Below are 25,865 nucleotides of genomic sequence, written 5' to 3'. Positions count from 1 at the left end.
CTGGAGACTTTCAGCATTTCATAAATGACATCTTTAGGAACATGCTGGCATAATTTGTCATCACTTACCTGGATGACATTCTCATTTTCTCTGACAAAGTCAGGACCTCCACAGTCTTAACGTGTGCACAGTCTAGGAGAGACACTGCCAAAACCACCTCTATGCAAAGCTTGAGAAATGTGAGTTCGATAAGGGCACAGTGGAAATCTTGTGATATTGTGTCTCACCTGTAAGATGGCAACAATATCTCACTGGGCCAGGTCCCAGGCCATATGTGGGATTCAGTGGTTGCTGGTGTTCACCAATTTATACACGCAATTTATTAAAGGATTCTCTAGCCTGATTGCATCCATAATGGAATTCTTGCAAAAGGGAACCTGATTTGCCTGGTCCATGAATGCTGAGTCATGCTTTGATTGACTGAAGAGGGCATTCACCTCAGCTTCCATCCTGATTCACCCAGATCCCACAAAACTATTTACTATTGGGGCCAAAGTCTCAAACTTCACCATAGGTGCAGTGTTATCTCAACATGCAGGCCCCTGAAACCTACTCCACACTGGTGTTTTTTACTCTAGGAAGCTAACCCAGGCAGAAAAGAATAATGATATTTTGGAAAAGGAGCTATTGGCTGTTGAAGTAGCTTTCCAGGAGTGGCACCACTTCCTAGAAGAAGTCCAGTCATGATGGATGACAGAACTCTGGGATACCTACAGACACCTTAACCAATGCCAGATCTACTGGTCTCTCTTCTTCACTTCAACTTTGTTGTGACCTGTCACCCATGGACGATCAATAGCAATCTGATGTCTTCCATACACTCTCTGCTCCATAACGACCCATTCTCAACTCAGATCCTCCGCACCCTGAACGATTCCAAGCCGAGTCTTAGTTTTGACTACAGATTAGCCTCCTCTATCGCATGGGCTGTATTTAGGTTCTGGAGGGACAACAGGCTTCAGGTATTGAAACTATGCCACAATTCACAATTTATGATGCATTTTGTCCAGTTCAAGACCTGGAATCTGATCTCGTGGAGCTTCTGGTGGTCAGGCCTATGATCTTACATTAAGCATTGTATAAGGTCCTGTGATTTCTGTGCCTGTACCAAGAACCCATGATCAAAACCAAGAGGTCTACTCCAGCCTCTGCTCTTGCCTCCACAGCCTTGGTCTACCAGGTCAATGGACTTCATCGTAGAACTGCCAGGCTTCCAAGGATGCTCTGTAATCCTGATTATCATCGACTTCCTAACAAAGATAGCACTCTTCATCACATGCCATACTGTTCTTAACACATGGGAGACGGATTGGCTCTTCCTGGAAAATGTCTTCCGTGACCACAGGTTACTAGCAGGCATTCTATCGGACCAGTGTCCCCAGCTCATTTCCCGATTCTGACAGGAATTTCTCAGACTCTTTGGCATCAAGACCCTCACCTAGACCACCTATTACCTGCAGACTTATTGGCAAACAGAGAGAGTCAGTCAAATCTTGGAGCAGCATCTTTGCTGCTTTCTGAGTTACCACCAGGATGACTAGCTTCCCCTGCTGTGCTAAACTGAATTCACATATAACAATGCAATCCATGCTTTAACCCAATAAAGTCCATTCTTTGCAAACTATAGCTTTCCCCACCACTTCCACCCAGACTTAACTATGAGTTACCCAGTACTGACCACCATGGTTTTCACCTTCCATATACATTGGATCCACCGGGAGCTCCAAGAACACTTCCAGTCTGCAAAAGAAGCCTACGAACACCATGACGACCAAAGTCCTAAGGCTGCCCCCACTATTACTATAGGGGACAAGGTGTGGCTCTCTGTCCAGAATCTGAAATTGAGCTGCCCATCCACAAAACTAGACTACCAATACTGGGTTCCTTAATGGTTATAGAACTAGTAAACCCAGTGGCTTTCAGGTTCCAGCTGCCCAAGTCTTTGAAGATCCATCCTATCTTTCACATTTCACTTTTAAAGGCCTACACTGAGATCCCATATCCAAACTGGCGGCGAACAGCAGAAGCTAACAGAGGGAGTTTGCCTGGGGTCTGTCTGAGAGGAGGTACGCTAAGTGCTGCATTAGGGGGGCTGTGTTGGTGAGTATCTGAGTGTCTGTTGCTGGGACAGTTTGTCAGTTTGACCGTGTGCTTGATTGCTTACTTGTTTGTTTGAAAAGTGTGAATTGGGAGTGCTTTGTTCCAGGTGGGCCTTGAGTGGGCCTGACTGGTATATAAGGGCAGTCAGCAGCAAGCCAGCTGAGCGGCGAACAGCAGAGGCTAACAGAGGGAGTTTGCCTGGGAGTTCACCCAGGGAGAGCTCACTGAGGTTTTCATTTGCAGGTTTCTCTGAGTAATTCCTGCAACAGCTGAGGAAGCTCTTAAGAGGAAGGTGATATGGAAGGTGAGCGATCAGCTGTTGTAACTGCACAGGTTGTGCCATGTTTGTCTTTCTTCCACAGGACAGAAGCGACTTTGTCTGTACAAAGTGCAAACTGGTCTCCATATTGGAAGAGAAGGTTCGAGGTCTGGAGAAACGAGTATTGACTCTGCGTTGCATAAGGGAAAATGAAGATTTCCTGGACAGACGTCAGGAGATGCTTCTACGGCCACAATATTCTGAAGATTCAGAGCAGGTGCAGCAGGGACAGAAGGATGGTGAAGAAGTTTGGCAGCATGTGACCTCCAGAAGGAGAAAGAGGAGCGTCCATGTACCAGCAATGGAGATACAGGTGATCAATCGTTTCCATGTTCTCTCTACAGGTACTAATGTGGAGAGAGGACTAGATGACACATCTGAAGGAAGGGAGCAGAAGGAGAATCCACCGATTGGAAGGCAAAAGATGCACTGTCCTAGGGATGAGGGTTCCACAACCACCACTCCCAAGAGGAGGAGGAGGGTGGTGGTGGTCGGGGACTCCTTCCTCATGGGGACTGAATCATCTATCTGCCGCCCCGACCAGGAAAACCGAGAGGCCTGCTGCTTGCCAGGAGCTAGGATACACGATGTGACGGAGAGACTGCCGAGACTCATCAAGCCCTCGGATCGCTACCCCTTCCTGTTTTTCCACCTGGGAACCAATGATACTGCCAAGAATGACCTTGAGCGGATCACTGCAGACTACGTGGCTCTGGGAAGAAGGATTAAGGAGTTTGAGGCGCAAGTGGTGTTCTCATCCATCCTCCCAGTGCAAAGAAAAGGCCTGGGTACAGACCGTCGATCGTGGAAGTCAACGAATGGCTACGCAGGTGGTGTCGGAGAGAAGGCTTTGGATTCTTTGACCATGGGATGGTGTTCCAAGAAGGAGGAGTGCTAGGCAGAGACGGGCTCCACCTAACGAAGAGAGGGAAGAGTATCTTCGCAAGCAGGCTGGCTAACCTAGTGAGGAGGGCTTTAAACTAGGTTCACCAGGGGAAGGAGACCAAAGCCCTGAGGTAAGTGGGGAAATGGGATCCTGGGAGGAAGCAAGAGCAGGAGAGTGCAAGAGGGGAGGACTCCTGTCTCATACTGAGAAAGAGGGACGATCGATGAGTTATCTTAAGTGCCTATACACAAATGCAAGAAGCCTGGGAAGCAAGCAGGGAGAACTGGAAGTCCTGGCACGGTCAGGGAACTATGATGCGATTGGAATAACAAAGACTTGGTGGGATAACTCACATGACTGGAGTACTGTCATGGATGGATATAAACTGTTCAGGAAGGACAGGCAGGGCAGAAAAGGTGGGGGAGTTGCATTGTATGTAAGAGAGGAGTATGACTGCTCAGAGATCCGGTATGAAACCGCAGAAAAACCTGAGAGTCTCTGGATAAAGTTGAGAAGTGTGAGCAAACCTCCTTGGAGGTTTTTAAGGCCCGGCTTGACAAAGCCCTGGCTGGGATGATTTAGTTGGGAATTGGTCCTGCTTTGAGCAGGGGGTTGGACTAGATGACCTCCTGAGGTCCCTTCCAACCCTGATATTCTATGATTCTATGAAACTGCTCCAACCTGCCACCAGCACACATAACAGTCCATGTACAGGGGAAGTACTTGGTCCACTTGACTCCTCAACTCCTGGTGAGCTAGGGAAATTCTCAGTGCCTGGTGTACTGGGAAGGCTACAGTCTGGATGAGCAGTCTTGGGAACAGATAGTGAACATGCACACCTGGACCTATTGCGAGAGTTCCATTGAAAATATCCCAAGAAACTGGGCCCCAGCACCCCCAGAAGGTGCCCTTTAAGGGGGAGATGTATTGCCAGGATCAGTGCCTGCAGCATAGCCAGTCTCTGGGAGCCCTAACAAGCACAGATGGCTTGTAATAGGCTGCCTGGCTTGTAATAGGCTGCCTTGTAATAGGCTGGAAGAGTCATCAGACAGGCTTTTAAGCCCAGCAACACCAGCAGTTCAGCGGCTGCTCAAAGCATTTGTCTACAGCTATGTTAGCCCCTGTGCCTGCTTGTTTGCAGCCTTGCTCCTGCCTTGCCACTGCCTTGCCACTGCCTCACCCCACTTCAGATAACCGGTCTTGAACCTCAACTCCAATTTCCAACTTCTGACTTCAGCTCTGATGCTGGGCTTTTGCATCTGGCCTCTTACTCAAGCTATGACCCTGGGCTCCCATTCCTGACTACCAATTCCTGCTCTGAGCTCTAGGCCTGACTCCTGCTCTAATCACAGGACCCGATCTCTGATACAGCGTAACTGAGATCAACATTGGCTTTTTTATATTTATCATAAAGACCAATTCAAATGGCAGTCTTACATAAAGGTAATTTAAACATAAAAGACATTAATTCTAGCTCATGATTTCAATATTTAAGAAATGTACTGGGAAAGGTCATCACCATTAAAGGCATAATCTAAAAATGAAAATATCAGCAAGGGTTTGTTCTTCTTTTCAGTCTCAAGATTCATGTGGTAGACTCTTAATTGGAGACCTAGGATTTCATTTCACAGCTAGGGCAGGCAGACTATTAGAACTCAAATGAACAGGTAGAGAATAACAATACTTTGTGTGTATCAGAAAGAACAGTGAGGGAAAATACTCTTCCCTCTTTGCAGCCTTCTCTAATGAATTACTAACCCATGATCAAAATGTTCAGGTCACAGAACCAATGTCAAGTCTCACCTGCCATCAAGATGTCAGAAAATGAAAATTGTTAGTAATACCTGAAGAAAAGACAAATATTGCACTACTAGATATCTGTATTTCAGCCCAGGATGGTGAAGTTGTGGAGGATAAATCTGCACTCTGCTAACATAGGTTCACACTATTGTCACAGACAAATGTGATCCGATACTATTTATGTGTGGACAAGGAAAGCTGGCATTTCAGGGAGTTACTGACATTCCTCTCTTCTCCTACCACTGGTCTTTTGTGTAGTAAAATAAGTTCTGAATAGGAAGTGTTTTTATTCCTTTAAGCCTCTTTTGGGTCCGCTGAATGTGAACGATAAATGATTTCTTAGTTACATGTGGTACTGAAGTGACAGCTTATCCACTGTGAGACTAGACCATGGCAGGAGAAAATTTATCTGCCAGAACTGTGAGAGATGTAAGATGCTCAGATCAAACTGTTCATCCTAGCATCAGATGCCTCTCCAAAAAAGCAGGGTTAACCAGGTAGCGCTATGCAGTGCTAACCAGGCAGGCATAGATCAGGGATCTGCAGGTTACTACTACTCCAATCCTGTATATCTCCATCTACATTCAGTAGCAGAAACTCCTCTCTGCAAAATCCAGGACTTCCCAGGCCAACATGATACTCAGAACTCCCACAGATGTAACTGATACACCCTTCTCCACTTTTACATCCAGGCCCTGCAGCTAGGAAAATTCATATGGATTTTGAACTGAGGCGTGGGCTGCTCAGTAGAATAATGTGTTAGACTGCTGAGCTATTATTCTATTGAACTTTAAACCCATCCTTACTCTCAGATGAAGTACAAAAGAAAATGTAAGGCATATCAATGTGGTAGCTGAAGTGTGGGTGGATGTATGTAGATTGATAGAGCATAGTTGAAATCTGAATCCATCAATCAAATAAAATTAAAACCATAGTCAGCAGCTTGTGTCATTATCTCTTCACAGAGATTATCAAACCATTTGCTCCAGGTGGAAAGAAGGCAAGTGTGCTTAAACAATCTTGCATTATTGATCCAGTGCAACTCTGGAAAACAGCAGAGAAATTGCACTGTGGTAGCAACTTGATGGATGACATTAGTAGCTAGCCTAGCATGATCATCATCCACATTGATTTAATAAGGGTATAGAATAAAACAGGAGCAAACTGACAAAGCATATGGAGAATATGACAAATAACAATCCATCTATGTTAGGTACTTCCCTGGCCCCTGTCATGTTAGTATCTCAGCTACCCACCATCTTCAATGCACTGGCCCATACAATACCCCTGTGAGACTGGAAAGTGCTATTATGACCATTTTACAGATGGGGAACTGAGGCACAGAGAGACTAAATAGCTAAGTGATCTCTTCTGGCCATAAACTCTATGATTCTATGACTCATCTGGGGGAAGGTTTTGCAGTAAGTCAATCCTTTATGGAGCAGAAGTCCTGGGAGCATGTGACCTTATTATTCTATTGTCACTACACTAATTATGCATCAATTTATTTATAAATCTGTTGTGGATTTGTGATAACTATTATCTTTTTCTTCTGAGGTCTTAGTGAAAAGACCAATCTCTTTGATGTACACCTATTCTTTGTGTGTTGAAGATAATCTGTGAAACTTTATCTGAAATTAATTATCCAGGGTCATTAGTTGAGCTGTACGAATAGCCAATTTTCCAGTTTGGTGCATGAACTGAAAAAAAAAATAATTTCTGGACTACCCAAGTGAAAACAAAAAGATTTTTTTCAGGAAATCAAAGAAGTTAAAAAAACCTTTTTGATCAAACAATCTCTTTTGTTCAAACCAAAAGGAAATATTTTGCTTTGTTTTAAGTGATTTTTAAATAAAATTGATGAGAATTCCAAAGCAAAACAATTTTCCAAAATGAAAAATCCAAATATTTTGTTCATCTGAATGGACTGAGTCAACATTTCTGATTTTTTTTCACTGAAACAATTTGCCAAAATCAGCCCAAATTTGCAAATTGTTTCAGTCAACATGAATCTGTATTTTTGGATGAAAAAAGTATTTATATGGAAAACTTTGCAGTGCTCTAGTCATTACTAAGATTTTGTTTCCTTTTAGTTAAACTGCCAGATGTTTTCAGTTTGGCACAGTTTAGTAGCTTAAGGTAAAATCATGCCTAAAACTGAAGTATATCAATTTCCTTGTACTAAATCATGTTCTCAGATGTTAAACAGAACTCCCCCTTAATTTCAGAGCCAGTATCAGTGCAATGATATGGTCCATTGGAAGGCAGTGCCAGTAAACCATATTACTCCTTGTCCATTTGAAGGAAAAAAGAGAAATATATTTTCCACATAATTCACAATAAGCCTGTGATATTCATTGTCACAAGATATCACTGAGGCCAAGTGCTTTGTAAACTCAAGAGAGGAAGGATGGCTCAGTAATTCGAATTCTAGACTAGGATTGGGGTTTAAATCCCTATTCCATCATACATTTCCTGCATGACCTTGGTCAAATCACTTTGACTCGCTGTGCCTCAATTCCCCATCTGTAAAATGGAGATAATAGCACTTCCCAACCTCAAAAGGACTTGTGAGGATAAATAAGTTAAAGACTGTGAGGTGTTCAGATACAGTAGAACCTCAGAGTTATGGACACCTCGGGAATGCAGGTTGCTTGTAACTGAACAAAACGTTATGGTTGTTCTTTCAAAAGTTTATAGCTGAACATTGACTTACTACAGCTTTGAAACTTTACTATGCAGAAGAAACATGCTGCTTTCCCTTTATTTTTTTAGTAGTTTACGTTTAACACAATACTGTATTCTACTTGCTTTTTTTTTTTTTTTTTTTTTTTTTTTTGTCTCTGATGCTTCCTGATTGTGTATTTCTGGTTCCAAATGAGGTGTGTGGTTGACTGGTCAGTTCAGAACTCTCATGTTTGTAACTCTGAGCAGGGCTGGCTCTACCATTTTTGCCACCCCAAGCAAAAAAAAAAAAAAACCTGCCGAAGCAAAAAAAAAAAAAGGCGCACAGACCGTGCCTTAGCATGTGCCACCCCAGGCACATGCTTCCTCCCTGGTGCCTGAAGCCAGCCCTGACTCTCAGGTTCTACTGTACTAAGAGTTTGGTGGCCATATAAGTACCTAAAATAGATTTTTAAAGGAATTAGGAATTCCCATGACTAGTCAGAGTGATAATATTAATAAAATAATGAAGGGATATAAATTCTCAGGGCTTTAGGCAACAATTGGGATTTAAGAGTGAATTTTCTGTAGGCACAGGGTATCCCATAACTGCTTATTTCAGGGTTTCTTGAACCTCCTCTGAAACATCTGGCACAGATCAATGTGTGATAGAATACTAGACAAACCAACTGAATCAGAACCATCTGATCCGGTATGGCAATTTCCATGTTCCTAATAATTCTCTACCTGGCCTCCTGGGACCCTATAACTTGTATCGCTAGAATTCTCTTACATAATTTTTGCTGCTAACTGTGACAAAGAACTAAGTACATAAAAATAGAATTATCTTGAATTTCTGAATGCAAGGTTACATAAGTTGCTAAATGTGAAATAATTATTCCACCGCTGGATCTCAGTGGGCACATGTGCTTCATATAAGTGAATGACTTTTCTCTTTAAAAAAGTCTTTAATGAGCTCTTAAAATTGTAATACCTGAACGTAAAATGTTCACTGTACATCAGCTAAGGACAAAAGTGTTAAGCCTGGATATGAGTATATTGAACACTCTTAAAAGGAAAGATAATATGAGAACAACTGAAAATAGCAGGAAGATCCCATGATAAGCTGTAATATATAATTACCAAGTTAAAAATAAAAGAAGAAAATATTTTGTTTCTAATACCAGTAATACCACGAGAACCCACAAAGAAAGATAAGTTGGCAATTCTAACCTCAGAAGGAGCCTGCCTTGAGGAGATATATCGTATAAGACAGAGGAAAGGAAAAGAATGTTCGGACAGCCTGCAGATATGTATAAAAAATCACTGGGCGGGAGCACAAGAGATATGGTGATTCAATAGTATTAAACTCACTACTTCACCTATTTACAGTGGCTATTCTTTAATCACAATCTGCAGTGCAGCTAGTGTGGACTATGGCAAGAGGGACATGGTTTAACATCTAATGAATAATTTGATACACAGCACTTGTTTTATATATTAATTATATACAAGATGCTGAAAATTATTGCTTGAAATTAATGAGATAAAACAGATCCATCTTTTTCTGTAATGTGTGAAGTTGGGAGCTGATCAGATCTCTTTTTATTGTTCCTGGGTGTGGGAAATTAAGAGACTTTTCATTACAAAATTCCTAAGGATAAATTTTCAACATGGTAATACGGGAAAGGACAGTTGTGTGTCTAGAATTATAGGTCTAGTCCTGTAAAACTGCAGAGAACATGGGCTAGGGGATGATATGAAAAGATGGCAGGGATCTCACTTTTGCTTTCCTGATTTGCACTGGCTAGTCGCCATGCACTGTTACAGGCAATTCAAGCTGAAGACTACTCTGTGTCACACAGGTGTAAGAGTGTAATCCACCTCCACTGCAGTCAGTGAAAAATCCCCAATTGATTTCACTTGCAATGAGTTTGAACTATAGCTAGTTGGAAAATGGAGATACAAAACTGCCTAAAACTGAGAAAATTTCAGCCAAAAAAGCAAACAATTTCAAATGAAAACATTTTTGGACCTAGTTTTCCCTCTCCTACCCCCCAACATTTCAGTTTTCTGATTCATACATTTTTGAGGAAAACAGGTCTGTTTTGTTGAAACCACAATTTTCCATAAAAAATTAACTGTATATATTTTTAAACCTAAATACCTAGTAATTCCACCATTGGAATCAAGTTACTAGGAATGTACAGAGATGTCACTGAGAAGAGAATCGAATCACATGGACTTTAGTGAGTTCAATTGTCTCAAAATGAGGTTTGAAGTTCAAAATTTCAATGGCGATGTTGAGAAAGAGACTCTGTTTCAGTGCTCAGAAATATCTTTTGTTACTTTCAAGTTTTTGTTCTTCTGCCTAAGTTTCTTCAATAAAAATAATTTTATTTAAATCATTTTCACTCTGGCAAAAAAAAGTTTATGTATCACAGAAACAAACAAACAAAAAAAACTAGAGATGGAAAAGATTGATTATAAACCTATTTCCTTGCTAGATCAGGGATGTACATTATCTAGTGTTTTGTCTGATTTTGTCTTTAAAAGTCCCAAAGTATAAATCAATGTGCTTGACTAGATGGAGAAATGTTGCATGGCAAGCTGTGGTATATAGCTATAGACCACTGGTGTGCTAATGACTAACTGGCTGTGTGGACGCTGCTACCACGTGCTGAATGTTCTCAGAGCACATTGACTTACTCCTGTGTCAATTCATAAAGAATTAAGGGGGGATAATGTAATTAATGCTAATCAACATAGGTTTATGGAAAAAAGATCCTGTCAAACTAACTTGATATTTTTTATGAGATAACAAATTTGGTTGATAAAGGTAATACTGTTGATATAATAGACTTCCGTAAGACATTTGACTTGGTGCAACACAACATTTTGATTAAAAAATTAGAAACAATATATAAAATTAACATGGCACACATTAAATGGATTGAAAGCTGGCCAACTCATAGTTCTCAATATTTAACTATAAATGGGGAATCATTATTGATCAAGTGTGTTTCTAGTCAGGTCCTATGGGGATTGATTCTTGACCTATGATATTTAACATTTTTATTAATATCTTGGAAGAAAACATAAAATCATCTCTGATAAAGCTTGCAGATGACACAAAAATTGTGGGAGAGGTAAATAATGAAAAGGACAGGTCATTGATACACAATAATCTGGATTTCTTAGTAAACTAGGTGCAAGCAAATGATATGCATTATAATACTGTATAGCTAAATGTAAATTATATGTATAGAAACAAAGAGTCTAAGCAATACTTATATGATGGGGACTCTATTCTATGAAGCAGTGACTCTGGAAAAGATTTGGAGGGTCATGCTGGTTAATAAGCTGAACATGAGCTCCAGGGCAACACCGTGGCCAAAAGGGCTAATGAGGTCCTTGGAAATGTAAACAGGAATCACGAAAAAGAGTTGAGAGGTTATTTTACCTCTGTATTTGGCACTGGCGCGACCAGTGCTGGAATATCCTGTTCTGCTGTCCCTAATTAAAGAAGGATGGTGATAAATTGAAGAGAGGTCAAAGAAGAGCCATGAGAATGATTAAAGGATTAGAAAACATGCCTTATGATGATAGACTCAAGGAACTCAATCAAACTTATTTTAACAAAGAGAAGGTTAAGAGGTAACTTGATTACAGTCTATAAGTACCGACATGGAGAATAGATATTTGATAATGGGCTCTTCAGTCTAGCAGTGAAAGGTTTAATATGATTCAATGTCTGAAAGTTGAAGTTGGACAAATTCAGACAGGCATAAATTTTTAAAAGTAAAAAAAATTAGCTACTGCAACAATTTTCCAAATGTCATGGTGGATTCTGCATCACGCACAACATTTAAATCAAGATTGGATAGGGTTTTTTTTCCCTTAAAATATATGGTCTAGGGATTATTTTGGGGAAGTTGATGGCCTATGTTATGTAGTAGTTTAGACTAGATAACCATAGTGGTCCCTTTTAGCCTTGGAATCTATGAAGCGCACTAGAGAACTTTTAATTCATGGAAGCAGAGTCCACATGACCAGTTAGTAAGCAGCATGCTAGTGTGCTATAGATTTACACCTGAGCTTGCAGTGCACTAACTCTACATGTAGAGAAGTCCTATATTAAGAAAAGTGCAAGGATCACATGCTGACGCAAGGCATCAAAGTTCAATCCATTCAAGTTTTAATGAATGGCTCTTGGAGGATATTGCCTTGCTAAGGCATATTCTACACAAAATCCATGATTCTTTGTATCGTGCATGTATAATCATTGAATTTTTTGCTGAAATAGAGGCAGGATCCACCATTTTTCAGGGACATTATTACAAAGCCTAACAGATCTCACCAGTAATAAGTTCTTCCTGATATTCAGCCTAATATTTCCATTTCTTAAAAAAGTCCTGTCACGCAGTTATAAACCTCTGGCCACCCTAAATTCCTCTTCCAGATTGGGGTTTATGTATTTATAGACTGTTATATGCACCACTCCCATTATCTCTTAGCCAAGGTAAATGAGAAGACTTTGAACCTTTAAGATATTTTTGTAAAGTAGAAGCTCTTTAAATAGGGATACATTATAATAGCAGCATTCATGAATGGGAATGGATTTGTGGTCAATAGAATAAATGAAACTGAGATAGGCCCCAGCTAATATAAATCAACATCTAAATTCTGTGGAGTCATGTACTAATTAATTATTGCCTCCCATAATAATGGTTCCTATCTTGCATCAACTTCTCTTAGTGTGGAACTTCTCAAGTTCCTCTGAAGACACTAGGACTCCACGTGGGTGCATGGATCTGATATAATGGATCTCAATTTAGGATCGGAGCCTCAGTTTCAATCTAGCTCACCAGAGTGATAGTGAAAGTGCAAGCAATAGCATTTCCTGCAAGCCTGCCAAAGAATAATGTTAATTGCAGTAATTGCCAAAGGGCAAATAGTAGGGGAAGGAACATCAGGGTGGGAGTGGGACAGAAAGAAGTTTATGCGGTGTCTTTTGTATATGACAAGTATTGCACCTGAATAAAGTTAGACCTTTCACTCTTGATGACGTTAGGTGAAGTGGAGTCACTTTGTTTTTATTATCTTTTATCACACAAAAAAAGCTGCAGCTAGTTAAATAACTCCAGATTCCAATTCCAGTTATTTAATTGCTAGATCCATCATCTCAAAGGGATAATTTTATGAAAATAGATTATTTGAATGTAATTATTGAGGCATTATGTCCTTCTGTTCATTGTAATCTACTTGAAAATGTTCAGAATCCTTGTAACTCCTCAATAACATGCTTCAAAAAGAAATTGGACTTTTCACGTTCATCTCCCAGCCTTATACTACAAGGTATATTATGGGTGTCTGAATTGTTTTCTCTGGGTCTTAACTAGACTGTAAGCTTCTGGCACCCTTCTTGTATTGTATCTTTGTACAGCACTGAGCACACTGTCAGCTTTCATTAAACTAATACTTCAGTTAATAATCAGCTCATTTGAGTCTTTAGGTGCCCTGGGAGCAGCTCCAGAAGGAATTCAGCCTCAGACATGCACAATTCTCCAGAGCTACTCTTGTCCCTAGAGGGCTGGGAGAGGGTTTAATTCATCTGTCCAGTTCCAGATGCACAATACTAACTGACCCCACCCTTGGGCGGGTGTATGGGGGAGGGGCAGAACTAGAGCTACCCCCATCTTCTTCCTACCCACTCACTCACAGGAAGGTGTAGAGGACATGCAGCACTTACTTTCCCTACCTGTACCTGGATCCAAGATTTAGGCAGGTATTGCATAGCCACACGGTTATGTGGAGGAAACCTTACTCTACTGCATAGCCTTGTAAAGACACAGGCACAATCTGGCCCATTAGTAATAATAGCTCTTCCCTTCCTGCCAACAATTTGACAGGAATTTTAGAGGAGGCTACCCAAAGCTTTATTGCATATAAGCTGATGAGTGCTGGGACACTGCCAAACACTAACAGACAAACAAAACAGAAAAATGTGTCCCTTGAATTTCTTTATTGAGAATTAATCAGAGTATAATAGGTGGGAGGATGTTTAAATCGAGCTGATAGTCACTGGCTCAGGTCAGCTCTGAGTCATGACTCAAGAGGCTTCCTATCCAAAATCCAATTCCATTTCTACAAAGATTGGAATGTGTTAGCATCATCAGGAACCACCTAATGTAGGGCAACCACCTTAAATGATAAGGAAGACTTTAAGACAAACTTGGACCATTCAAACTGCTTTTCACTACAGAGAAGCAACACGAAAATATTCATGGCTAACGGCCAGCAATGTTTGCTCTCAAGTGAAACTGGAGAAAAGCCAAAAAAGTCCTGGCTCTGCTCTCAATACAAACATTATCACACAGCTCTCATCATGACACAATAAAAGACAAAGCAGTACTCAAGGGACTGAAGACATCATCAGATGCCACAAATACAAGTGTCCTGTCAGCCTCCCCTAACAAAAAAACTAGTGAGACTGAATTCAGGAGGTTGAAGCTATTGGCTAGCTTGTGGAATCCTTATTCGCACTGGTAAAAACGTACACTTCTTGGACTGCTCATGAGAGTAATTGCTCACTAAGAACTCTATCTTGCAAGGCAGTGATTACACTGAACCCAGCATATTATTAACTTTAAATAAGTCAGTGGTCCTGCTGAATTCAATGGAACTAATCAAATGCTTAAAATTGATCATGTGATTAAGTATTTTGCTGGATTACAGTGAGAGTGATCAAAACCTTACAGGCTGAGTCTCAACATGGGATTTATGGTAACAATGCTGTTATTGCTGAAAAGTCACCAGCACAGTAGTGGGCAACCTGCAGCCTGCTGGCTCCTGGTGTCCACGGTTCGCTGTACCCAGACAATGGAAGCTGCGGGTGGCCATGCCTGTGTACGGTCAATGTAAATACTGTCTTGCGGCCCGCCAGTGGATTACCCTGACGGGCCGCGTGCAACCCATGGACCGCAGGTTGCCCACCACTACACCAGCAGGACAGGAAATAATGCATAGATCCCAAGGCCAGAAGGAACCATTGTGATCATCTAGTCTAACCTCCAGGATAATATAAGCATAGAACTTCCCCCCAAAATTCCTAGAGCATATCTTTGATGAAAAACTATCAATCATGATTTAAAAATTGTCAGTGATGGAGAATCTACCATGACACTTGGTAAGTTGTTCCAATGGTTAATTACTCTAACTGTTAAAAATGTATGTGTTATTACCAGTCTGAATTTCTCTAACATCAACTTCCAGCCATTGGATCCTGTTGTACCTTTCTCTGCTAGATTGAAGATCCCATTATTAAATATTTGTTCCCCATATGGTATTTATAGACTGTAATCAAATCACCACTTAATCTTCCTTTATTAAACTAAATAGATTGAGTTCCTTGAATGTATCCCTATACAAGATGTTTTCTGACCCTTTAATCGTTCTTGTGGCTCTTTTCTGACCTCTTTCCAATTTATCAATATCTTTCTTTAATTGAGAGCAGCAAAACTGGACACAGTATTCCAGCAGTGGTCACACCCCTGCCAAATACAGAGGTATAATAACCTCCCTAATCCTATTTGAGATTCCCTTGTTTACTCCTCCAAGGATTGCATTAGCCATTTTGGCCACAGTGTTGCCCTGGGAGCTCAGGTTCTGTTGATTATCCCCCACCATAAGCGCCGACTCCATGGGTGCTCCAGGGCTGGAGGTGGAGAAGGGGTGGAGACTTGGGGGAAAGGGGTGGAATGGGGGCAGGGTGAGGGCGGTGCAGGGGTGGGAAGAGGCAGGACAAGGGCAGGGGCAGGGTGGGGCAGAGTCGAGCACACAACGGGCAGAGGGGAAGTCAGAGCCTATGTCCCCCACGGCCCCCCCAGATCTTTGTCAGAGTCACTGCTTCCCAGGATAGAGTCCCCCATAGTTTAAGTATGGCCTTCGTTCTTTGTTTATATATATATATATATATATATATATATATATATTTAGCCATATTAAAATGCATATTGTTTGCTTGCGCCCAGCTTACAAAGAGATCCAGATCATTCTGTATCAGTGACCTGTCCTTTTCATTATTTATCACACCCCGAGTTTTTGTGCCAGTCTATAAACTTTATGAATGATGACGTTATGTTTTCTTCCACGTCATTAATAAAAATGTTAAATAATGTATTGCCAAGAACCTATTCTTGTGGCACCTACCTAGAAACACACCCATTTGATGATGATTTCACATTTACAATTACATTTTGCCACCTATCAGTTAACCAGCTATTAATCCATTAAATGTGTGCCATGTTAACTTTATATTGTTTTAGTTTTTTAATCAAAATTTCATGCGATACCCAGTCAAACACCTTACAGAAGTCTAAGTATATTACATCAACACTATTGCCTTTATCAACCAAACATGTAATCTCATCCAAAAAGAAGATATCAAGTTAGTTTGACAGGCTCTATTTTCCATAAATCCATATTGATTGGCATTAATCATATTATCCTCCTTTAACTGTTTATTGGTTGAGTCCCATAACAGTTGCTCCATCACCTTGGCTGGGATCAATGTCAGAATGACAGGCCTACAATAACCCAGGTCATCCTATTTACCTTTTTGAAATTTTGGCACAACATTAGCTTTTTTCCAGTATTCTGGAACTTCCCCTATGTTCCAAGACTTATTGAAAATCAACATTAGCAGTCTAGCAAGCTACATAAACTTCAATATATATGGATTGCAGTTAAATACCTTACATGCAGAGAGCTACATTCTGCTGTCAGTTTCAGAGGTGCAGCTCCTAATGAAGTTAAAGGAAACTGTACTTAAATAACAGAGGGTAGAATTTGTGCCAGTGCATTTTGCCCTAAATATGCTTCAGTGTTAGCTTTTATTAGGGCTGTCGATTAATCACAGTTAATTTGTGTGATTAACTCAAAAAAATTAATCATGATTAAAAATTAATTGTGATTAATCACACTGTTAAACAGTAGAATACCAATTGAAATTTATTAAATATTTTTGGATTTTTTTATATTTTCAAATATATCGATTTCAATTACAATACAGAATGCAAAGTGTACAGTGCTCACTTTATATTATTTTTATTACAAATATTTGCACTGCAAAATGATAAACAAAAGAAATAGGATTTTTCAACTCACCTCATACAAGTACTGTAGTGCAATTTCTTTATCATTAAAGTGCAACTTACAAATACAGTTTTTTTGTTACATAACTGCATTCAAAAACAAAACAATGCAAAACTTTAGAGCCTACAAGTCCACTCAGTCCTACTTCTTGTTCAGCTAATTGCTAAGATAAACAAGTTTGTTTACATTTACGGGAGATAATGCTGCCCACCTCTGAAATTACAATGTCACCTAAAAGTGAGAACAGGCATTCGCATGGTACTGTTGTAGCCAGCGTTGCAAGATATTTACGTTCCAGATGCACTAAAGATTCTTATACCTCTTCATGCTTCATCCATTGTTCCAGGGAACATGCTTCCATGCTGATGACACTCATTAAAAAAAATAATGCATTAATTAAGTTTATGACTGAACTCCTTTGGGGGGAATTGTGTGTCTCCTGCTTTGTTTTACAAGCATTCTGCCATATATTTCATGTTATAACAGTCTCAGATGATGACCCAGCACATGCTGTTTGTTTAACACTTTCACTGCAAATTTGACAAAATGCAATTTTTTTAATCATGCAATTAATTGGGATTAATTTTTTAATCACTTGACAGCCCTAGATTTTACCTTTGCTCAAGCTGATCTGTATGATAGATCATACAAACCATGTGGCCTAATCTCCTGGTGTTGCTACCAATAACTATTGAGCAGCAATAATACAAAGTTATTTCAGTTCACTTTATTAAAATAAAATACAAATAATGAGCAATTCTATTGATATAGCGGTTTTCCTACATAGATTTCAAATGATTCACAAAAGCAGGTAAGTATTGTTATCCTGATTACAGATGAGAAAACTAAGGCATAGAGAAGTTAAGCGACTTGCCAAAGGTCACACAAATGTGCCATCATAAAGTTTATCTAATTGTATCACTTTTGGTATTACAAAATATGTAATCCCTTTCTTTTTCTCTTTCTTCTGATGCATATATAGAAAAAAACATTCTATAGCATTAAAAATCCTCATATTTTCTGGAAACTTCTTGCTTCACAAAATGAATGCCATTGACGATGACCTTGTGGTTAAGGCACTGAACTAGGACTCAGAAAATCTGAATTCAGTTTCTGGCTCTGCCACATCCTTCTTGTGTTACCTTTGATCTCTCAGTTAATCTCTCTGTGTTTTAATTCCCCATTTTACAAATGGGGGTAATATGTCTTTTCTCCCATGTTTTGTTTATCTTGTGGCTCTGGACTGTAAGGTCTTCAGGTAAGGAATGGTTTTTGATTATGTGATTGGACAGTGCCTAATATAATGAGGCCCTGATTGTGGTGTGAATCTTTCAGTGCTCCTGCAATACTACTACTATTACTACTACTACTACTAATAATTAACACTAATTTTCTGTAAAGGGAACTCTGCCTTCCTGCTGGAGAGGAATAATTTTAAAGCTTCAAAACTATGATATTTAAATGCTTCCTGTTCATGAATCTTGCTCACAATGTATCACTTTCAGTGTAGGAATCTTTGTTATGCTTTTTAAGGGGAAATGCTGGAGGGTTTTATTTATTTTGTTTTTGTTTCCTTCCACATTGTCAGTCTGTTTCTGTTCTGGTCTGTTGGTTACCTAGGAAACCACTATAGGATGAAACTACTGGCTGCACTTTGAGGCTGTTTTTCAGTGTTTCCAGGTGGTGAGCATGAGAGTGATGCAATACAGAAAAAGGAAGCAAATAGTGTCACACTGACAATTGTTTACAAAGTAGATTTCAGGAGTGGGACTAATGTCAGGTCCTCTTTATCCTGAGTTGTTTAATTCTACTTGTTTGTCAGTCTCACATATGTATAATGATAGTCATATAATACATTATTTCTGCAACCATTGAATAAACTGTATGACCATAGACAACATTAATCTACAACCTTTATCTACTCACCTGCATGCTGCCCATTGATCCATCTCTGACAGAACTATTACTAGTATTACAACCTTCTTAGCTGATATAACATTTTTTTAATAAAAATACAAAAATATTCCTTTCACACACATATACATATTCCATATAGTGGGAGTTTTCTGGCTTGTGGTCCAGGACTTGCTATAATCAAACCTGGATCTATGACAAATTCATATCTTTCGGTGTATCGATGCTGAAAGAACAGCTGGTGCAAACTGATATAAGTCCATGGTGGAGCTGTGCCAATTTATACCAGTGGAGGATCTTGTTCCCAGGACCACTCTTGGGAAATTGGAATGCCCGTAGTGCCATCGACAACTTATTCCTAACTGGCACATTGTGAGACATTAGACAACAAAATACATTTTTTTTTTAGAAAACTTACTCTAGATTTTTAAAAGGTTTTAATAATCAATTAATGCTATTTTTTCCTGCACTGGTACAATAGTGCCATTAAGCCAATTGGGCCCTATAAGCCAAGGCATATGAAAAATAGGAGTCCCTTGAAGAATTCCACCTGGACTTCAACAATTTCCACCCCACCATCAACCTCAGCCTGGACCAGTCCACACAAGAGATCCACTTCCTGGACACTACAGTGCAAATAAGTGATGGTCACATAAACACCACCCTATACCGGAAACCTACTGACCGCTATATATACCTACATGCCTCCAGCTTCCATCCAAGACATGTCACACGATCCATTGTCTACAGCCAAGCCCTAAGATACAACCGAATTTGCTCCAACCCCTTAGACAGAGACAAACACCTACAAGATCTTTATCAAGCATTCGTAAAACTACAATACTCACCTGGGGAAGTAAGGAAACAGATTGACAGAGCAAGACGGGTACCCAGAAATCACCTACTACAGGACAGGCCCAACAAGGACAATAACCGAACACCACTGGCCATCACATACAGCCCCCAGCTAAAACCTCTCCAGCCATTATCCACGATCTACAACCTATCCTGGAAAATGATCCCTCACTCTCACAGACCTTGGGAGGCAGGCCAATCCTCGCTTACAGACAACCCCCCAACCTGAAGCAAATACTCACCAGCAACTACACACCACACCACAGAAACACCAACCCAGGAACCAATCCCTGTAGCAAACCTCGTTGCCTACTCTGTCCCCATATCTACTCTGGCGACACCATCAGAGGACCCAACCACATCAGCCACACCATCAAGGGCTCATTCACCTACACATCCACTAATGTTATATATGCCATCATGTGCCAGCAATGCCCCTCTGCCATGTACATTGGCCAAACCGGACAGTCCCTCCGCAAAAGAATAAATGGACACAAATCGGACATCAGGAATGGTAACATACATAATCCAGTAAATGAACACTTCAATCTCCCTGGTCATTCTATTACAGATTTAAAAGTCACTATCATTGAACAAAAAAACTTCAGAAACAGACTTCAAAGAGAAACAGCAGAACTAACATTCATTTGCAAATTTAACACCATTAATCTGGGCTTGAATAGGGACTGGGAGTGGCTGGCTCATTACAGAAGCAGCTTTTCCTCTCCTGGAATTGACACTGCCTCATCTATTATTGGGAGTGGACTACATCCACCCTGATTGAATTGGCCTTGTCAGCACTGGTTCTCCACTTGCGAAGTAACTCCCTGCTCTCCATGTGTCAGTATATAATGCCTGCATCTGTAACTTTCACTCTATGCATCTGAAGAAGTGAGATTTTTACCCACGAAAGCTTATGCCAAATAAATCTGTTAGTCTTTAAGGTGCCACCAGACTCCTTGTTGTATATGAAAAATAGTTTCACTACAATGATCTAAAACATTCTAGTACCTTTCTAAATTAGCTTTTTGGTAAAAATATGTGGGATAGACAATATAGATTGTGGTATGTCACATATAAAAGTTTTATTCACTGTATTAGGTATTTCATCTTTTCTTATTCTCTTTTCCCCTCATTGACTTTTTTTCCCTTAAAAGTACCAGGGAAATTAGGAAATTAAATACAAAAGAAAGAACAATGTTAGTATAAGATCAAGTTTATAAATCAAGAACTCAAAAGCCAGGAAAGGACAAAAAAATCATTTTTTCTGGTGTAGCATTAACTTGGCATTATTCCATGTTTTCCTTTTAAATGTAACCCCCAAAGTATTTCTGTTTCTTATTTAACATATACCATCCACTCTACAGGATATTCAAGTTCATTTTTGGAATTTCCTGGTTTTGAGTGCTTGATTTCTCAGTTTTAAAGTTTCATCAACACTTTTCTTTTGTATTTAACTTTCCAATTTATTACACACACCCATGCTACAATTAGCTGTAAATATTTCTCTCTCAGTAAATCTTTTGGATCAGAATTTGTTGCAGCTAGCTTCAGCTGAGCACTGGTGCTATATGAGACCCTCTACAGCTTCCTGGATCTCTGCCTGGCTCCAGCCCTAAGGGTCCAATTGCCAGCTAGGGATTAATTTGGCTAAATGAAGTGTTTTCTAGCCACTCTTCCTCTCCCATGCCTTCTGCAGGGAGGGAGGGATGAGAACCGAGTATGCCAGCTTTATACTTTCTTGGAACTTCCTTAAACAAGTCTGCTCCCTTTGTGCCACTTAAATGGCATGAAGGAAGCAGAACAGGCCAAATAACCTGGCACTGTAGCTTTAGACAATACAACCAAAACAACAGCATCATATTATGTTGCATCACTGTGGCAAGTACAAAATGGACTATCTGTTTCCTGAGGCCTGTATTCATAGAATCATAGATGATTAGGGTTGGAAGAGACCTCAGGAGGTCATATAGTGCAGCCCCTTGCTCAAAGCAGGATTAATCCTAACTAAATCATCTCAACCAGGGCTTTGTCAAGCTGAGCCTTAAAAACATCTAAGGATGGAGATTCCACCACCTCCCTCGATAACCCATTCCAGTGCTTCACCATCCTCCTAGTGAAATAGTTTTTCCTAATATCCAACCTAGACCTCCTCCACTTCAACTTGAGACTGCTCCTTGTTCTGTCATCTGCCACCACTTGAAAACAGCATAGCTCCATCCTCTTTGGAACCCCCCTTCAGCTAGTTGAAGGCTGTTATCAAATCTCCCCTCACTCCTCTCTTCTGCAGATGAAATAAGCCCAGTTCTCTCAGCCTCTCCTCAATGGGGTGGAATTGTCCTGCAGGTCTTTCCATTTTTCATTCCTACCATTCTCGTAACCATGAGGGAGTTGGTCACTTTCAAACCTTTTTTTCCCTCTCTTCATGAGACATATAGTGAAGTACAGGCCAAGAGGATAAGTTCTGGACATCTCTGAATTTAATTTAAGTTTTGTTTTTTTCCCCTGCAGAGGAGAAAGATGCTTCTGAATATTAAATTATATTTTTTTCTTTCTTAAAATGTTTTATCTGTTAAAGGAATTGAAAGACAGTGAATATTTTCTATTTTCAGCCAAGTTTTAAAATAAATACACGATTAAAACCCATTATTTCATATAATAATCAACACATGAAGAGAACTTGTTTGTCCTCTGTTTTTTGACATCATTGAAATCAATTATTCCGAAAAATAGCTTCATTTTACAGTTAGATTTGCCAATCTTTGAATTTTTAGCTCATTTTTGTGGGCTTTGGCAAAAAAAAAAAAAAAAAAAAAAGAAGAATAAATAAAATAACAATGTGTTTATTCAATAATGGATTGAATCATGTTTACTAGAGAGTTAATTTTTGGTATAAAATTCCAATATTCTTTCCTGCCACCAATATATTTAACAATGTAAGAAAGCCCACAGACCAGAATGTTACATAATGACAGATAGGGAAGCAATTTGTTTAGGTGGGTCAGTGGAAAATAACCAAACAAAGTAACTGATTGGAGTATTTCTGTGTTTCAGTTTCACAAAAGCTATTGTTATTTTAAAAAATGCTTTCGTATTTTAAAAAATCAGCATATAATGGCATGAAATCAACAAGGTTACCGCTGGTAAAGATCAGATCAGATCAAATACACTGTTTCAGCAAACACTTTGAGATACACATTTTTCATGGGTATATAGAGAGCTTGAAAACAGACAGACTCTGATTTCAGCTGGCCCTTGCACCTGGCTTTCAACCACAACATTTTATGCATGACAGTAAGCATTTTGAAATTCATAAAACTGCATTTCATTAATGTTAAATGAGAAAGAAACGCAGAAAGCTTAAGGCTTACAGTGAGAACACAGTGTAAAATTATACTATGTAATAGAGCAGTAGACAAGCAAGCTGCTGACAAGGTAAGTGGAGGAATCTACCTGGATAAAATAGAAACAAACCCAACCCTTTGCACAAGTCCCCAGATGAACAGAAATTAGGGAGCAAAATCCTTTTATAGATGGGAAAATGTCCTCTGAACTTTTTCTTTCTTTATTTTTCATTTTTGAAAGTGGAAATGTTCAACATTGCAAGATAGATAGTTCCTACAAAACTTTGGCCAAACTATGAAGTGCCAGAAATCACACACATGGGCTTTCCAGACGTGCAGTTCAGTCTGGTAGATCTAAGAGGTTCAGATATAAATATTTCACTTCTGAGTGCCTCTGTAAACTGAACCACACCTCCTAAACTTTTGAGGTTCACCTACACTATTTCATATCCAATTAGCTTCTTGTGCTCTACAGAACAAGCAATAAGGCCTATATTTTTTTAAATGGCCACTGATGGCTCAATTTGTGTGTCCTTCGGAGACAACTTTTGGGCCTGATTTTCAGTGTCTTAAGAAGGACAATCAGTGGGGAAAAAAAGATGTCTAGGATACTTTTGAGAATTTTACATAAATGTCTGGAGATGTGACCCTCTACAGCTAATGAAAATTTGAGAGTCAATGTATGGGCCAGATTCTCTGCTGGTGTAAAAGCTGTGCTAGCTATAGTAGAGTTTCACTCATTTACACCAGTAGGAATGCGGAATTTATCCTCACATGTTCCATCACCGCCTTCTGTGCACCCCCACCCCTGGGTGTGAGGTGAACTCATGTGAATGCACCTCTTAACTCTGGGTCTTCACTGACCAAGGATGACAAGTAGAGTGGTGGGTGGTGGAAGGAAAGGGGAGTGACATGTTGAAGGAACTTTTGTTTGTTGGACTTTCTCACCACAAGGTGAGAACCTGAGGCAAAAAACACTGCCCAGCATACTCTGGGAGTGGGTGTTCTGCTCATGGTCCTATGTTTTGAATCATGTTTGCAATGTTTTCCAAAATTAATGTCAAGTTACTTTCCCCTTTGTATTAAAAGTTTCTTTTCTACACACAGACTCAGTGCTTTTGAGGAGAAGTATTGCCTCTTGGGCTTGGTCTACACTACCCGCCCCAATTCGAACTAAGGTACGCAACTTCAGCTACGTGAATAACGTAGCTGAAGTCGAAGTACCTTAGTTCGAACTTACCTTGGTCCACACGCGGCAGGCAGGCTCCCCCGTCGACTCCGCGGTACTCCTCTCGCCGAGCTGGAGTACCGCAGTCGACGGCAAGCACTTCCGGGTTCGACTTATCGCGTCCAGACTAGACGCGATAAGTCGAACCCAGAACTTCGATTTCCAGCCGTTGAACTAGCTGGTAAGTGTAGCCAAGGCCTTAGAGGTGCCCGGGGGTAATTTTCCCCAGGTTAATGGGTGGGGGCTGGAGCTGGTTCTGTGCTGTATTATTAAAAAGGAACCTCTAGATATTGAACCCAGCCCTTGTCACTGTCGCCTCCACCTAGCAGAAGCATTACATTTTATTATTTGTTTATTTCAGAATAAAGACACATTACTTTTCTACTATTGAGATGTTCTCCTTTCCCTTTTCATAGATTCATAGATTCCAAGGATAGAAGAGATTACAGTGACCATCTCATCTGGCTTCCTGTATAACCAAGGCCATAGAGCTTCCCCAAAATTATTCCTAGAGCAGATCTTTTTAGAAAAAAAAAATCCAATTTTGATTTTAAAATGATCAGTGATGAAGAATCCACTACCACTCTTTCAGTAAATTGTTCTGATTGTTAATTACTCTCACTGTTAAAAATGTATGCTTTATTTCCAGTCTGAATTTGTCTAGCTTTAGTTTTAATTGGCACCAAGGGAGATCTAGGGCAAATTATTGCACCATACTCTTACACTCAGACTCCCCCTTATAACTGATTTGAAAGCAAATGGAACAAGGCAGTGCAGGATGAATTATGCTGGATTGTATTATATACAGACAGAGATCCCATTACTGTTGAACTGATTCAGCAAAAATGTTTTTATTCCCTTCAAACAAACCAAATTAACTGTTCTTCTCCAATCAAAGATTATATGTTATTACACACAGCCAAATGATTATACAAAGCCAATTATTTTTCTAGCTTTGATCTTTATGGTGAATCTTCTCTGGTGATAGTGCAAAGTCACATTGTCCCGGATTGAGCATCAGAAGGTGCTGGGAATCACTGAAAGGCACAATTCCCCTCATGGCTCATTCTTTCCCGTGAGTCTAGCTATCTCTGCCACCCAGAGTGGGTGTTAGCAAGGAGCAGTACCTGTGCCCAGCAGAAAGTAGAGACTGTGATTATAGGCAGCCCCTGTGTCTGTGTAGTTACCAGGGACAAAAGCTTCTGACACTCTCTTCACCAACTTGTACAATGCTCTTCATACTCTGGCTGTTAGGGATGGAAGAACCTGAGAAACACACCTCCCCTGGGTCTCATTTGAGGGCTTCCAGGTTAAAAAGCAGCCTGAAAGGGCGGACTCTATTCCCATCCATTCAAAGGAGATGGGTGGAGTCAGGAAGAGACAAGGGACCATAGACTGCAATTTGAGAGGAGGAGGGATTTCTTCATTCAGCCACTTTTCACAGGAAACATGTGAAGCTACACCTATCTTATGAAGGGAACACAAGCCCATTTTTAATAGCAGAGTCAAAGTAGAAGTTTCTGGCATCAGGCGCTGCATAAGATTTGCTCATATAATTGAAGGGGTGAGGTGAATATCTCAATGACATAAAAGTAAGAC

The sequence above is a fragment of the Trachemys scripta genome, chromosome 2, assembly GCF_013100865.1.
Source record: "Trachemys scripta elegans isolate TJP31775 chromosome 2, CAS_Tse_1.0, whole genome shotgun sequence".
In the NCBI taxonomy this organism is placed as follows: Eukaryota; Metazoa; Chordata; order Testudines; family Emydidae; genus Trachemys; species Trachemys scripta.
Note: the sequence above shows the minus strand (reverse complement) of the source record.